This window comes from Bos mutus, chromosome 3 (genome assembly GCF_027580195.1).
Source record: "Bos mutus isolate GX-2022 chromosome 3, NWIPB_WYAK_1.1, whole genome shotgun sequence".
In the NCBI taxonomy this organism is placed as follows: domain Eukaryota; kingdom Metazoa; phylum Chordata; class Mammalia; order Artiodactyla; family Bovidae; genus Bos; species Bos mutus.
This window is the reverse complement of record NC_091619.1, coordinates 81,112,490-81,128,220: the sequence shown is the minus strand read 5'-3', so window position 1 is coordinate 81,128,220 and position 15,731 is coordinate 81,112,490. Positions and strand designations below refer to the sequence as shown.

Below are 15,731 nucleotides of genomic sequence, written 5' to 3'. Positions count from 1 at the left end.
CTACTCTGCCTCTCTGATTTTTCTATGTGACAGAGGTAAGCCCTCCCATTTTCTCTCCCAAGATAAACTCTTCCTTATTCAAGACAAAATGGTGAGAGGCTTGCTCGCAGAACTGAGTCTTTCTTGAAGCAACTAACATTCTTCTGGGAACACTGGCCAGTTCCCATCTGTCCCCTCAAGCTCTGTTCAGCATCCCCCCACCCCGCCGAGTGCTGTAGCCAGCCTTCCTGTTTCCACTGCTCCTGTCAGCCCTCGACTGCCGCAGTTATCACCTGAATTCTAATTGCTGCCTCTGCGTCTGTCTCCCAGACCAGCATCATGAGCTCGACATTCCATAAAGGTTGTCAAACTGAACTTATCCACGATACCAATGGCTATAAACTCAGGTGACCTCTTCAGATACTCCCTTAGGTACCAAGAAAGCACCTCTCCTTTCCAACAGGTGCCAGGCCTCTCATCAGACTGAAAAAAAAAAAAAAACTCAGCAGAATAAGGGAAGGAAATAATAGCCCCTAGCAGTGCCATGGAGAAGGCAATGGCACCCCACTCCAGTACTCTTGCCTGGAAAATCCCATGGACAGGGGAGCCTGGTGGGCTGCAGTCTGTGGGGTCGCACAGAGTCGGACACGACTGAAGCGACACAACAGCAGCAGTGCCACAGATCAGCTTGGCTCAGGTATCAGGACAGCAGAGTCACAGGAAAATACATACACGCACACACGTATACCTCGAACCAAGTCGCCCTTCCTCCTTCAGATCTCTTTCTGAAGACAGGTAGCACTTTCAGTTCTCTGCACTCCACACAAGGTACTGGTTTAGGCACGGTGCTGACTGCCTATATCTCTAAGAGGAGAGGAGATTCTTCTGTCTTTTCTGTCTTTTGCCCTTACCCAGTACACACAGTTTACTCCATGGTCAAGCGTAAAGATGAGCAGAAACAGGAATCTTATCCCCATCTTCCAGATGAGAAAACAAAGTTGGTTCCCATGGTTACAAAGGTAAGAAAAGGCAAAGCCTGGATGCAAACTCAAATATTCTGTCTTCCACTCTAATACTCTTTCCTCTAAATCACACAGCCTGAACTGGGCATGCGGGTGAATTCAGGAGACACAGGGCTCCAGGATGTAAGCTTCAATGCTAGTGCTCTCAAGGCAGAAGGTGATCTCGCATTTAGGGAAGATCTTCATGGGAAAAGCCAACGACCTTGGAGAGGAAATCTGAGCTTCCTCTCCACAGCCTCTGGCCCTTACCATGTTGGGACACTGGCATGTCTCCACCCCTACACCTCACTCAGACACATATCTTAAGACTAGTAGCCAATTTCATGTTACCACCAAGCTACCCAGACACACTTATCCAAGAAAACTTTTCCATCAGGGATCATTTGTCTGGGGGGAGGTTTGACTCCTTTTGCAACTTAGAAACCTCCAAATTCTTTGGCCCAGGTCCCTTTTGCTCCATGATGAAGAAAAGGTAGGCATCTAAGTCAGACAAGATGGCACCAGGCAAGAGGGAAAAGAGGTGGAACTATCTGAAGAATGTGCCTTTTATCTAAGCGGTTCCTTAGGCTTTTGCACTTTGCCCAGAGAGGTCAGGTATTTGGCAGTCTGTGCGATTACACAGGGCTGGGAAGTAGCACACTGCTTAGGGACACGTACTGCTGAAACAGCTTCAGAGCAGACTGGTTACAGCCATTCTGATGGAACACAATTTCACTGGACGCAGGAAGAAGTCACTCGTGGGAGATCGGTGGGTGTAGCAGTCCAGTGGGAATGAGCTATTCAAATGACTGACCCTTTAAGGCAGATGAAAATTTCTCAGGGAGGAAACAGGGCCTGTTGCAGGGAGTGAGGAGGCTGCAGTAAACAATGTTCCTTGGAAAAAAAGAAAGGCATCAGGGTCCCAGGGAAAAGACCTCTACTCCGCATCCCTCCCCTCACAGAGATCCTTCCAGAATGCTCTTAGTCTCTGACTTAAACACACTGTAAAACTGAGACACCAGTAGACAAATAAGGAAGGGGCTGCTGCTGCTGCTAAGTCGCTTCAGTCGTGTCCGACTCTGTGTGACCCCATAGACGGCAGCCCACCAGGCTCCCCCGTCCCTGGGATTCTCCAGGCAAGAACACTGGAGTGGGTTGCCATTTCCTTCCCCAATGCATGAAAGTGAAAAGTGAAAGGGAAAGTCGTGTCCGACTCTTAGCGACCCCATGGACTGCAGCCTACCAGGCTCCTCTGTCCATGGGATTTTCCAGGCAAGAGTACTGGAGTGGGGTGCCATTGCCTTCTCCGTTAGGAAGGGGCACAAGCAACCAATTCAGGAAAGAAGAAATACCGGTGTTTACTATTAGAAAAATGTTTAACCACATGAATTAATCATCAAAAAGATGCCAGAGAAACATCAGAAGGGCATACTATTTATCTACCCTACACTGTGCCGGGCACTCTAGGTCCATTTCGAAACCAGCCAATTTAATTCCCACAATGACCCTATACAGTAGTACTGGTTATTTCCATTATCTGAGGACAAAGCTGAGGCTGAGAGCAGTTGCCCAGATACTGAGACCATCAGCGCCAAGATTCGAATCCAGGTACCGTTTTGCTTTCAACCACAGTTTGATACAGACTCTCTCACAAGTTAGAAAAACAAGTTTTTTTTGTTAAAGAGAGGTCCTCAGTGTTGAGAAGTGTGATAAGGGGACACTCTCCTCCCCTTCCCAGAAGATGGCAGCGGAGTCAGGGCAGCTGCAGCCCACATAGGGGCAGGCCTCTCCCAGCACCCAGCTTGTGTGTGCAACTGCTCTGGCTTAGTCTGTGCATGCGCACAGGCAACTGCAAAACCAAATACAACAAAATGAAACAGTGATTTCTTTTGTTGGTCTAAAAAAGTCATCACTAATATGACGTATTCTTGGAAAACAATAAATTACTGGGGTTGTTGGGGGGAGTGGGAAATCACCATCATCCCCCCATCTTGATACAACTCGTTTCATGCCCATCTATTTTGCATATTTTAACATAATTGAAGAGCAATTTGTATGGTGGCTAAGAGTCTGGACTCCAAGTCAAGAAGCCATGGCTAGAATCCCAGCTCTGCTAATGACTGGGCAACCTTGGACAAATTACTTAAACTCTCTGTGTCTTTCCTGGAGAAGGAAATGGCAACCCACTCCAGTACTCTTGCCTGGAGAATCCTATGGACAGAGGAGCCTGGCAGGCTACTGTCCACGGGGTCACAAGAGTCGGACATGACTGAGCGACTAAACTAGTAACTACTACTCTGGGCCTTAGCCGCCTCACTTGTAAAATAGGAATAGTAACACACTGTACACATCATGGATCTGTCAGGAGAATTAAACAAGATGACAGGTCAACAACTTAGAGGCTGGTATATAGTCTGTGTTTAATAAATAATACATATAGTATCTATTAACATAATGATACAAGTTTAATTATGAATTTGATTTTGTATTTAAAATTTTATCATGTAACATTTAGAAAATACAGTGATACCCGATTTATAGTGATTACTGTAAATGGCTGTGCAAGATTCCATGGACTTAAGCCTTATTTTCCAAACGCACTTCCTCCTGGAGATCATTTCATCTCAAGTTTAACCCTCCCTGCAATGCTACCCAGATCAGCCAGCCTGTCAGACAGGCCTATGTGCAGGTCTCCAGGGAATACCCCAATTTCAGGTGCTGGAACACAGCTGCCACATATGGTGATGAATGATTAAGAGCAAGGATTTCAAGGTAAGATAGACCAAGTTCAAATTCTGATTGTGTGACCCTGAGCACATTTCCTTATTCAAGAAGAGCCCAGTTCAGTACACAGCTGGGAGAACCGCACGAGATAGGTACATTTAAGTGCTTCTGCCAATGCTCAGGATTTAGTGAACACTCAGTAAATGTTAGCTATGATTACTTTTTAAAACCCACAGTGTTTTAAGCAAGGAAAGGCCAGGAATTGCATTTATTTTATTTATCTCCTTATTCCTAACAGCTGGCACGGTAGGAACACAACAAAAATGTGTTGAATTAATGAATAAATAAACAGATTAATGGATACATCATAGAGACTGCCAGAGCTGGAAAGGATTTTTTAAAAGCCTTATTTAGATATAATCTACATACCATACAATTTACCCATAAAAATTATACAATAGCTGCAGCATACTCAGAGATGTGCCAACATTGTCACAACCTAATTTTTTAAATTGTGGTAAAATATTGTTCAGTCGTTAACTTGTGTCTGACTCTTTTGGAATCCCATGGACTATAGCCTACCATGCTCCTCTATTCATGGAATTTTCCAGGCAAGAATATTGGAGTGGGTTGCCATTTCCTTCTCCAGGGGATCTTTTCGACCCAGGGTTCAAACTCGCGTCTCCTGCATTGGTAAGTGGATTCTTTACCACTGAGTCACTAGGGAAGCCCATGGTAAAATATGTTGTGTGTGTGTGCTTAGTCACTCGGTCGTGTCCGACTCTTTGTGACTCCATGGACTATACAGTCCATGGAATTCTCTAGGCCAGAAAACTGGAGTGGGTAGCCTTTCTCTTCTCCAGGGGATCTTCTCAACCCAGGGAGCAAATGTAGGTCTCCTGCATTACAGGCAGATTCTTTACCAGCTGACCCACAAGGGAAGCCCAAGAATACTGGAGTGGGTAGCCTATCCCTTCTCCAGCGGATCCTCCCGACCCAGGAATCGAACTAGGGTCTCCTGCATTGCAGACAGATTCTTTACCAACTGAGCTATCAGGGAAGCCCAAAATAAGTTAATACATACCATAAAATTTACTATTTTAACCACCTGTAAATGTAGAATTCAGTGGCTTTCACAATGCTCTGTAATCATCACTATTATCTATAACCCAAACATTTTCATCATCTCCAACATGAACTCTATAACCTATTAAAACAATAACTCCCCATTTCCTCTTGCTCCCAGCTCTGGTAAGACCTATTCTACTTTCTGTCTCTATAAACTTGCCTATTCTAGGTACCTTCTGTAAGTGGAATTATGTAATATTTGTCCTTCTATGTCTGGCTTATTTCATTTAGCATTTTCAAGGCCCATCCAAGTTGCAGCATACACCAAAATTTCATTTCTTTTGATGATCAAGTAATATTCCATCATATGTACATACCACACCTTGTTTATCCATTCATCTATCAGTTGACACTTTCGTGGTTTCCATCTTTTGGCTATTGTGAGTAATGCTGCTGTGAACACTGGTGTACAAGTATTTGTTCAAGTTCCTGCTTTCATTTATTTTCGATATATACCTAGGAATGAAACTGCTGGGTTATATGTTAATTCCATGCTTAAATTTTGAGTAACTGCCAAAGTATTTCCAAAACAGCTACACCATTTTACATTCCCACCAGCAACACATGAAGGTTCCAGTTTCTCCATATCTTCACCAACATGTTTTTTTTTTTCAACTAAAAAAAATCACTATAGGAATCCTAGTAAGTATAGTAGGTGTGCAGTGTTAACTCATTGTGGCTTTGATTTGTATTTCCCTAATGACTAACTAATGACTTCCCTTAGAAGTGGCTTAGACAGTAAAGTGTCTGCCTACAATGTGGGAGACCGGGGTTCAATCCCTGGGTCGGGAAGATCTGGTGAAGGAAATGGCAATCCACTCCAGTATTCTTGCCTGGAAAATCCCATGGACAGAGGAGCCTAGTAGACTACAGTCCATGGGGTCACAAAGAATCAGACACGACTGAGCAACTTCACTTAATGACTAACTTATATGCAGAGTACATCATGAGAAACACTAGGCTGGAAGAAGCACAAGCTGGAATCAAGATTGCTGGGAGAAATATCAATAACCTCAGATATACAGATGACACCACCCTAATGGCAGAAAGTGAAGAGGAACTAAAAAGCCTCTTGATGAAAGTGAAAGAGGAGAGTGGAAAAGTTGGCTTAAAGCTCAACATTCAGAAAACGAAGATCATGGCATCTGGTCCCATCACTTCATGGCAAATAGATGGGGAAACAGTGGAAACAGTGTCCGGCTTTATTTTCTGGGGCTCCAAAATCACTGCAGATGGTGATTGCAGCCATGAAATTAAAAGACGCTTACTCCTTGGAAGGAAAGTTATGACCAACCTAGATAGCATATTCAAAAGCAGAGATATTACTTTGCCAACAAAGGTCCGTCTAGTTAAGGCTATGGTTTTTCCAGTGGTCATGTATGGATGTGAAGGTTGGACTGTGAAGAAATCTGAGTGCCGAAGAATTGATGCTTTTGAACTGTGATGTTGAAGACTCTTGAGAGTCCCTTGGACTGCAAGGAGATCCAACCAGCCCATTCTAAAGGAGATCGGTCGTGGGTGTTCTTTGGAAGGAATGATGCTAAAGCTGAAACTCCAATACTTTGGCCACCTTATGCGAAGAGTTGACTCATTGGAAAAGACTCTGATTCTGGGAGGGATTGGGGGCAGGAGGAGAAGGGGACGACAGAGGATGAGATGGCTGGATGGCATCACTGACTTGATGGACATGAGTTTGGGTGAACTCCGGGAGTTGGTGATGGCCAGGGAGGCCTGGCGCGCTGCTATTCATGGGGTCGCAGAGTCGGACACGACTGAGTGACTTAACTGAACTGAACTGAATGACTAATGATTATTGAGCATCTTTTCATGTGCTTATTGACCATTGGTATATCTTCAACGGAGAAATGTCTATTCAAGTCCTTTGTCCGTTTTTTAATTGGGTTGTTTGTTTTTGTTGTCAGAGTTCTTTATCACATATCTGATAATGGGTTAGTATCACTAATATCATTAACCCATAATCAGATATGTAATTTGCAAATATTTTCTTCCATTCTGTAGGATATCTTTTTGCTTTCTTGACAGTGTTCTTTGATACACAAAGGTTATGAAGTTCAATTTATCTATATTGTTTTTTGTTGCCTGTGCTTTGGTATCATGTCCAGGAAATTATTGCCAAATTCACTGCCATAGAAATTTTCCTCAATGTTTTCTTCTAAGAGCCATATAGTTTTAGCTCTTAAGTTTAGGATTTTGAACCATTTTAAGGTCATTTTGAACCATTTTGAGGCTTAAGATAAAGGTGTCATTCTTAGGAATGTGAATATACAAATATTCCTGGAACTCATTATTGAAAAGTCCACAATCAAATTTTAGAACATTTTCATTACCCTCAAAGGAAATTTCATACATGGGATTTCATTTTTATAAGGAATTAGGAACATAATAAATTATTAAGAATTAATAAACCTTGGCATTCATACATGAAAATTAGTTTATTAGAAGAATTTACTGAGAATATTAATTCTCTGTTCTACAAAAGTATGACCTCCATCCATCAGTAAACAACACTGCAGAACTAGGGTGTACGCATGCAGGCAAAGAGCTGGAAATCCTGCACTTTTCAGGAAGGGTGCTTTGTTATTACTGCAAAAGATATTTGCTGTGTTTTTTTGGGCTACCCAGCACCATGTGAACACCCTTCCTATGTCTGGGTTATTTCCTTCCTTAGGAGTTCTACATCTTCAGGGTAGAGCACAGAATTTACAGTGCCAGCCTCTTTTACAGTTAGGACCCCATTGTGGGACCTGCGCTCAACATGCAGAGCCTCCCAGGCCAGGCCTCAGCTTGGAAGTGCCCTGGAAATCCAGGGCTGAAGGCAAGCAGTCCTGGGGAGGGTGGTGGAGTGACTTGACATCCTCTAATAAATTCCTCTTTGACGTAAACTTGCTAGAATCAGTTCTGTTGTTTGCAACTGTGACCCTTGACTGCTACAATGAGGCATCAGCGTTGGCTGGGTTTTTAATTGTTCTATTCCATTAATTTACATTACTTGGAAAATTACCCTTCAGAGTTCCTGCTGATTGTTTTGTCCTGAGGATTTACTGCATGACCATGTCGATTATTTTTCTCTTCCCCTTTGTCCTTTATTACCAAATTCTTTCTCACCCAAAAGTGAGAATCAGTGGGCTCAGTGGGCCACAAGATCTTTCACTTGGCCAAACTGGGCCACAGTCCAAAGAGCTTGGAACCACAACTGGGAGTAAATCAAGGAATTCAGCCTCTTCTCCTCCCTCCTGGGTCACTTCAGTGAAAGTATCATAATAAGCACATGTACACCCTCTGCAGTGGGCTGCCCCTGAACCTACCCTCTTTGGGCAGCCCCCACTCCCAGCATCACGGTCTTGATCAGGATCCAGCGGAAGACTTCATAGGCATCAGGCTGGCTTCAGAACACGGCTGCAGGTGCAGACACTTGAGGGCTTGTGTGGGCTGCGGCATCTGCCTTCTGGGTTGGGAGGAAGATTTTTCTTGGCACAAGGAAGTCCGTTAAACAAAACTGAACCTGATAAGTCATCTCCAGATACCTGGGTGAAGCCAGTGATGTTTCCAAACTTTCCAGGCAAGTTGGAAGGCTTTTTATTATTATTTCACAAGGTCCCGCCTGGCCCTCTAGCTAACACAGTCGATAAAGGAGCGGGCACCTGCGATGTGGGTCAGACAAGGGCGATGAGCATTCAACCTCAGCAGCATGTGGCTGAAGACAGGCTGGGTGTCATTAAAGATGGAGCAGAGAGAGGCAGTGAGAGAAGAAGGGCTCGAGAAACTTCTATCAACCTAAACTTTCCTTGTTGATTGGTTCATTGCCAGTGTGCCACATGGCAATACAAAGGAAGGTTATACGCTATTCTGGTTTAGGTTTTGTTTTGATGAGTTTTGTTTTAAAGTCATTAAGGAAAGGTGTTTCCAGAACTGACATCCCATGTTTGTATCACCCCATAGCAGCTCAAAAGTGTCATAAAATGGTTACACATTGGGAACATATAACAGGTAGACATTCATTGAAAGTGAAAGTGTTAGTCGCTCAGTTGTGTCCAACTCTTTGAGACCCCATGGACTGTAGTCCACCAGGTTCCTCTATCCATGGAATTCTCTAGGCAAGAATACTGGAGTGGGTTGCCATTCCTTTCTCCAGGGGATCCTTCCAGCCCAGGGATTGAGTGTGAGTCTCCTGCATTGCGGCTGAATTCTTTACCATCTGAGCCACCAGGGAAGCCCAGACTTCCATTCAGTTTAGTTCAGTTCAGTCTCTCAGTCGTGTCCAACTCTTTGCAACCCCATGGACTGCAGCATGCCAGGCCTCCCTGTCCCTCACCAACTCCCGGAGTTTACTCAAACTCATGTCCATTGAGTCAGTGATGCCATCCAACCATCTCATCCTCTGTCATCCCCTTCTCCCACCTTCAATCTTTCCCAGCATCAGGGTCTTTTCAAATGAGTCAGTTCTTCGCATCAGGTGGCCAAAGTATTGGAGTTTCAGCTTCACCATCTGTCCTTCCAATGAATATTCAGGATGGATTTCCTTTAGGATGGACTGGTTGGACTTTCATTAGGTAACTCCAATTTAAAAAACACACACACACACACACACAAAGATGTTCACATTTTTTCTTCCAGTCAGATTTTAGGAGTTTTTTTTTTTTTTAATTGAGGCCCCTCTTTTATACTTTTGGGTCTCCTTTAGGGCACTAGCTCAGAGCAATGCAGGTGGTGGAGTGTGCAATTAGTCCTTCTGATGATCTGCTGTTGTCTGCACCTGAAGCCGAGAAACACAACACAGGACCTTGGACCTTATCTTCATTTACTAACGGGGAAACTGCAGCTCAAGGAGTTGCCCATACCATACAGCAAGGCCAAGGTCAGATTCTGCCCCCTAGCTGCCTGCTTTCCTTTATAAACCTCGTGCTGATGGCCCTGGTCTGCAGGGTAGCATTGTAGAACACCACATTGATGGTTTCTTTGAAAACAAACAATGTGGCTGGTGTCCCCAGTTTATACAGAGGATAATGCACCGATGTGGGTAAATTGAGCAGGTGACCTTTGCTTGCAGCCTCTAGCCACAGGCAAAGTGTGATGCACAGCAATGGAAATAGTTGCCACTGGCAATTAGGCACATCTTGTGCACTGGGTCCTTGACCCATCCTCATTCAGCCCTGGAATGGTACTAGCTCAACTCCCCTGTAAATGAAGTAAAGATGGCCACCTCATGGCCCGGCCTCAGCTCAGGATGTGTTCAAAGAAACAGCAGTTAAGTAGAAAAAAATGAATTGGAGGCAGTCCAAAGCTTCACTGCAGTCTCTAGAGAAAACACGAAAGGGGAAGTGCATTCTTAGCACAAAGCCAAAGTCTTAAAGTTTTTCTTTCCTGTCTCTGCTCTTCTCAGTATCTATTTCCAGCAAAGCAACTGCTCCAGCAGCCGTGTGCTCTGTTCCCCAGCATCCCTAAGCAAACTCTCCACCTGGCTCTTCCCTCCCTCCCCTCCCTCACCTCTGGCATCCACTCACCCATCCTCTGCCATCTCTCTCTCTCTTCTTGTCACAGTCCTAATACTGGCTCCATTTGTCCAGAGATTTCTCGTCACTGGATGACCCCAGGTGGCATAATAATGGAGGGGCAAGAGCCAAGCAAGCTATGCCAGAAGTTTTCTTAGAAGGGAATTACTTGAAAGCTCTATGGGCAAAGAAATTTTGAATACTTATGCATTTACATTTTTAATTCCCTGTCACATCCATTTTACAGATTCAAAAACTGAGGCATCATCATCATAATAGTCACTACTCCTATTGTTATAATGATAAAATTATTGTTAGCCAGACACTGTCCAATGTTGTACAGTGATAATGTTCAATTTCATAATGACCATATTTGGTAGGTACTATTATATCCTTTTCACAAATGATAGGCTCAGGACATAAAGCTAGTAAGCTGCAGGTTGGAATTCGAATGGAGATATGTCTCACTCTAGAAACCAAGCTTTAAACCACAGTGTTCTCTGCTTTTCAGGTTTTAGTTCTGCAGTTGTTTGTGAAGTGAGTTGCCGGTGGAGTCAGAATAGAAAGAGAAGGAACAAGACAGGATTTAGCAAAGGAACAAATTTACCGTTTAATTCCATCACCACTCATGCTCATTAAATATAGGATCATTATTAACATATAAACAACATTTGGGGGGGTGCAATAGGTCTATAAATAAGATGCATTTATTTGCAAAGGACTAGACTAAGAAATGCAGTGACATCCTGCTTAACTTAAAATTATTTAATCAATACAATACAATTACTTTTCAAATAATCTTTGAAAGTTCCAAGGAGTCTTGAAACATTTAATTGCTATTTAATCAGATAGCAGCAGTCAAATTACACAGATGTCAATTTTAGAGAAAATGCTCTTTGCAGATCTATTGCTCTGTCAAAATTTCCATTGCAAGCATGTATTTTCAGAGTTTTAGGTTACAAATTAATTTCCTTTCTTTTTTGTTCACAGGGGTGAGGGTGATGTGGCCGCTGCAGGGCTTCACAGCTCCTTTCTCATGTAACTTAGGAAAGAGATGCCTTTCCTGAGAGTGGAACATTTCCCCCCAAAGCAGTAGGATGCTGCTGCCAAAAACTTAGTGCAGGACCCAAGTCCAGCCCAGATTCCCCTTAATGGCTCCACATATATAAACCAGGAGCAGCCTTGGGCCAAGACGTGAGCCAGAAGTTTGCCTGGATCCTACTCACATCCACTACACCTATTCTGAGGAACCCATGAAGTGAAGGCAATAGATAAGAATGGAACAAATACCCAGAGAAACCCATAAGTCAAAAAGACTCATGCACTTTGCACCCTAATCTTCACTGCAGCACTATTTACAATAGTCAGGACATGGAAGCATGGAAATGTTCTTCCAGAGAGGAACAGATAAAGATGTGGTACATATATGCAATGGAATATTACTCCACCATAAAAACAAATGAAATTGAGTCATTTGTAGAGACATGGATGGACCTAGTGTCTGTCATACAGAGTGAAGTCAGAAAGAGAAAAACAAGTATCATATATTAACACATATATGTGGAATATAGAAAAATGGTATAGATTTATTTCCAAAGAAAAAGAGACACAGACATAGAGAATAAACATATGGATTCCAAGGGAGAAGGTGGGGGGGGTGAGATGAACTGGCATATTGGGACTGGTGTACATGCACTAACAATATTATGTATAAAACAGATAACTAATGAGAATCTACTGCATAGCACAGGGAACTCTACTCAATGTTCCATGACCTAAATGGGAAGGAAATCCAAAAGGGAAGCAATTTGTGTATATATGTGGCTGATGCGCTTTGCTGTACAGTAGAAACTGGCACAACATTGCAAAGCAACTATATTCCAATAAAAAAAAATTTTTTTTAAAGACTAGAACAATGAATACAAAAATCAGGATCTCTGGGACAGGAATCAATGTTTTACAAGCCCTCCAGGTAATTTTTAGGCACTCTATAGTTTGAGAAGTCCTGCTCTAACTTACTTTTTTTTTTTTTTTTTTTTTTAATAAATTTTATTTTATTTTTAAACTTTACATAATTGTATTAGTTTTGCCAAATATCAAAATGAATCCACCACAGGTATACATGTGTTCCCCATCCCGAACCCTCAAAACACTTTGGGACTCAGTTCAGTGCTTCTCAAACAGTATTACGCACATCCAACACCAACAGATCTTGATAAAATGCAGATGCTGAGTCAGTGCGGGTGGGGTAGGGCCTGAGAGTCTGTATTTCCAACAAGCTCTCAAAAGACACTGATGCTGCAGATCCCAGCACCAAGAAGCCAGCCTGTGATGGGTGTCTGTCCGGTTGGGAAGTGATGGGAAGGTATCCAACAGACCTCAGCATAATTCCTCACTTCGTGCTTGCAAGCTATGTGACCTTGGCCATGTCACTCTACCTCGGAGCCAGTTTCCTCAGCTATGAAAGGGTATAGACAGTAGCACACACCTTAGAGGCTGATGTTCTGATGGTAACATGCCTGGACTTAACACAGCATCGGCATGCAGAAAACACTCCAAGATAAGCCGTGGTTGCTGTGGTGTCTGAGGGAAGGAAGGGACTAGTAAGTGCTCAATAGTTGTTCCTTGTATGGTCATTATTCATTGAGAGCTGCCATGTGGCAGGACAGGCCCTGTCCCAGGCAGCACCATACCACTTCCTCCTCCCCGATGGCTCTGTGTGCGAGGTCAGGTGTCATTTGTCCTGTTCTGCAGATTAGGAAGCTGAAGTTCAGAGAGCTTGAGGAACTTGATTCAAGTCACAAAGACAGTGAAAGGCAGAGCTAAGGCTGAATCAGGTCTTCCTGCTAAGTTTCTATGCCCAGACTGAGGCATGCTTCTGCCCACACCGGCCTGCAAGCCTAGGTGGGGGGAATGGTGGTGAGCTGAAAACACGTACCTCTCGGGGGTGATACTATGCAAGACTAGGTGGTAGAGGGGGCGGACAGGCAGGGCAGACAGAGTCCTTGAGGTGGGAGTGCTGAGCTGCGAAGGGACATCAGGCCCCAGAGAAGGAGTGGGGCCAGGCTTCACAAGAATGTGGACACCCAGCAATAAGGAACTTGCTTCCCTGGTAGCTCAGATGGTAAAGAATCTGCCTGCATTACAGGAGACCCAGGTTCAATCCCTGGGTCGGGAAGATCCCCAGGAGAAGGAAATGGCAACCCACTCCAGTATTCTTGCCTGGGAAATCCCACAGACAGAGGAGCCTGAGGGCTACAGTCCATGGGGTCACAAGGAGACACGACTGAGCAACTAACACTTCACTTCAATCAGGAATAGAGCCTCAAACGGATGAGGGCTGTGTCCCTCATGCCCAGGACAGTGATGACCCATACCCGTGCTCCTTGAAGATGTCACAGTGACATGAATCAATTGATGGATGAATTAATATTTCAAAGGCAGCAACTGATTTGGAATTGGTAGACAGGATGTGTTAGAGTGGAGAGAGATTTTCACTTCTGGACTTTTCCCCTTTAAAAGGGGAGCAGTTCCAAATAGAAGAACAACAGGAATATTTCCCTTGGAGGGCAGCCAGCGCACACAATGCCTCCTTTTCTTCCCAGGGCAGGAGGCGTTAGAGGCCCAGGCCCTGGGCAGGCGTGTGCAGCCTGGAGCCTGCCCGACATACTTACCCACTTGTGCTCTGGAGCACAAAGCCCCCTGCCTGCCAAGCCCAACACAAATGCCTCCTTCACCGCAGCCCTCTGCTGGGTGCAGTGTCAGCAGCTGCTGCCTTTGAAAGTCCCCCTCCAGGGCTATAGTGAGGCTCTTGTGGTGGGGTGTCTCCACTACTGTGTAGAGACAGGAAGTAGTGATGCTTTCTCAACCATCCAGTCTGCTTTGCAGGCCATGAGGCATGGAGTTAAACAGCCCAGCAGTTTGAGAGAAGGAAAGGGAAGCTTCCTGTTCAAACAGCAGCCTCTCTGAATGATGTTCAATTAGCCACTGATCAGAAACTATTCTTCAGGCCCAGGGATAGGTTCGGTGGATTCACAGATGAAGAAGCCAGGGAATAAAGATCCTTCAAGGAATTCATGGTTCAAAACAAGAGGTGAAGACCTAAACAAAGACACATGGTGTCACAGCAGTGGGCAAAGGCATGATGGAGGACCACGAAAGCATCACAGTGCAGTATCTCGGCTGGGTTTTGAAGGATGAATAGAAGTTCGCCAGGTAGGCTGGGAAAGCAGCCCTCTATCCCAGAAATGAATACGGGTACACTGGGCTTGAGGAATGACCAGTGCCCCGGGCCTAACGTGCAGGTATGAGGGGCCCAGAAGGAAGAAGGCAGGAGCTGGAGGTCAGCTCGTTTTATTCTGCTAGAGAGTTGGAAAGTTGCAAAGGTTCTTCTACAGGGAATAAACCAGATGAAGGCTGGGTTTCAGATATAACTCCAGCTACAGTGAGGGAGGGTGTGTGTCCTCAGAGCCTGGCCCATTAGTAGACAGTAAATATTTATAGAATGATTTCAAGAGGGAAGAGAGAGGAGCAAATCCAACCAGCAGGCTGGCCAGACTTCATGCTTTCCACTAACTGCTCCTTTTATGTAGGTATTCTTTTTTCTTTTAAGAGAACAGCCGCTTTTCTTCTCCTTTATTGAACCATCACAAATGTATATAATCTGAGATTGCAGGCATAATTACATAATGTCTTATACTGCTGGCAGGTTCCTGAATGTTGGCTTGTCTTCCAGAATAGTTTTGTCAACTCCTTGACAGCTGGGGCAATGTCTCTGTGCTCTCTCTGCACAGCCCACAGCATCCATCGTGTGCTGAGCACACAGTAGGCCCCCAGGAAGCAGAACCATGAAACACATTCGTGGAGCATAAGGGTGGGACAGGCTCTTGCAATTAACGGAAGCAACTCTCTCATTTTACAGATGAGGAGCCTAAGACCTCAGAAAGGGAAACAGATAACCTCTTGGAAAATGTGTTCACATTCCTACTTCTAGGCACTGACACTTCACAGCAGGGGACTTGGTCTCAGTGAAGGTTTTCAAGTGCTAACACTAAAGGTTAAGGCACAGACTCAGAAATAAACCAGGGATGAGCCTGGATAACAGCAGGTAGAATAACAACACGCAAACCACATAGGCACAGAAGGATGTGTTCTTCTAAGGATGAGTATATAGACAGTACATACTCAATTCTGAAAACAGCATAGCCCAGTGCTGGAACTGCCAGAGGCAGGAGAGCATGAAGATCAGCAATGTGGGCTTTAGAATAAAGCAGGCTTGAGTTCGATTCCCAGCTCTGCCACTTACCAGCACGCGTTCAGCAAATTCCCTAAACTCTGCCAGTCCCTGTGTCCACAAACTGAAAATAGAAAAACAAAAACAAAAGCAAAC

General features: G+C 44.3%; 1 protein-coding gene across 2 annotated transcripts in view; it reads right to left on the bottom strand.

Annotated features, from left to right (window-relative positions):
- Nucleotides 1–15,731, bottom strand: part of KANK4 (KN motif and ankyrin repeat domains 4) — a 75,438-nt gene that overhangs the window by 42,633 nt on the left and 17,074 nt on the right. The window lies entirely within an intron of this gene.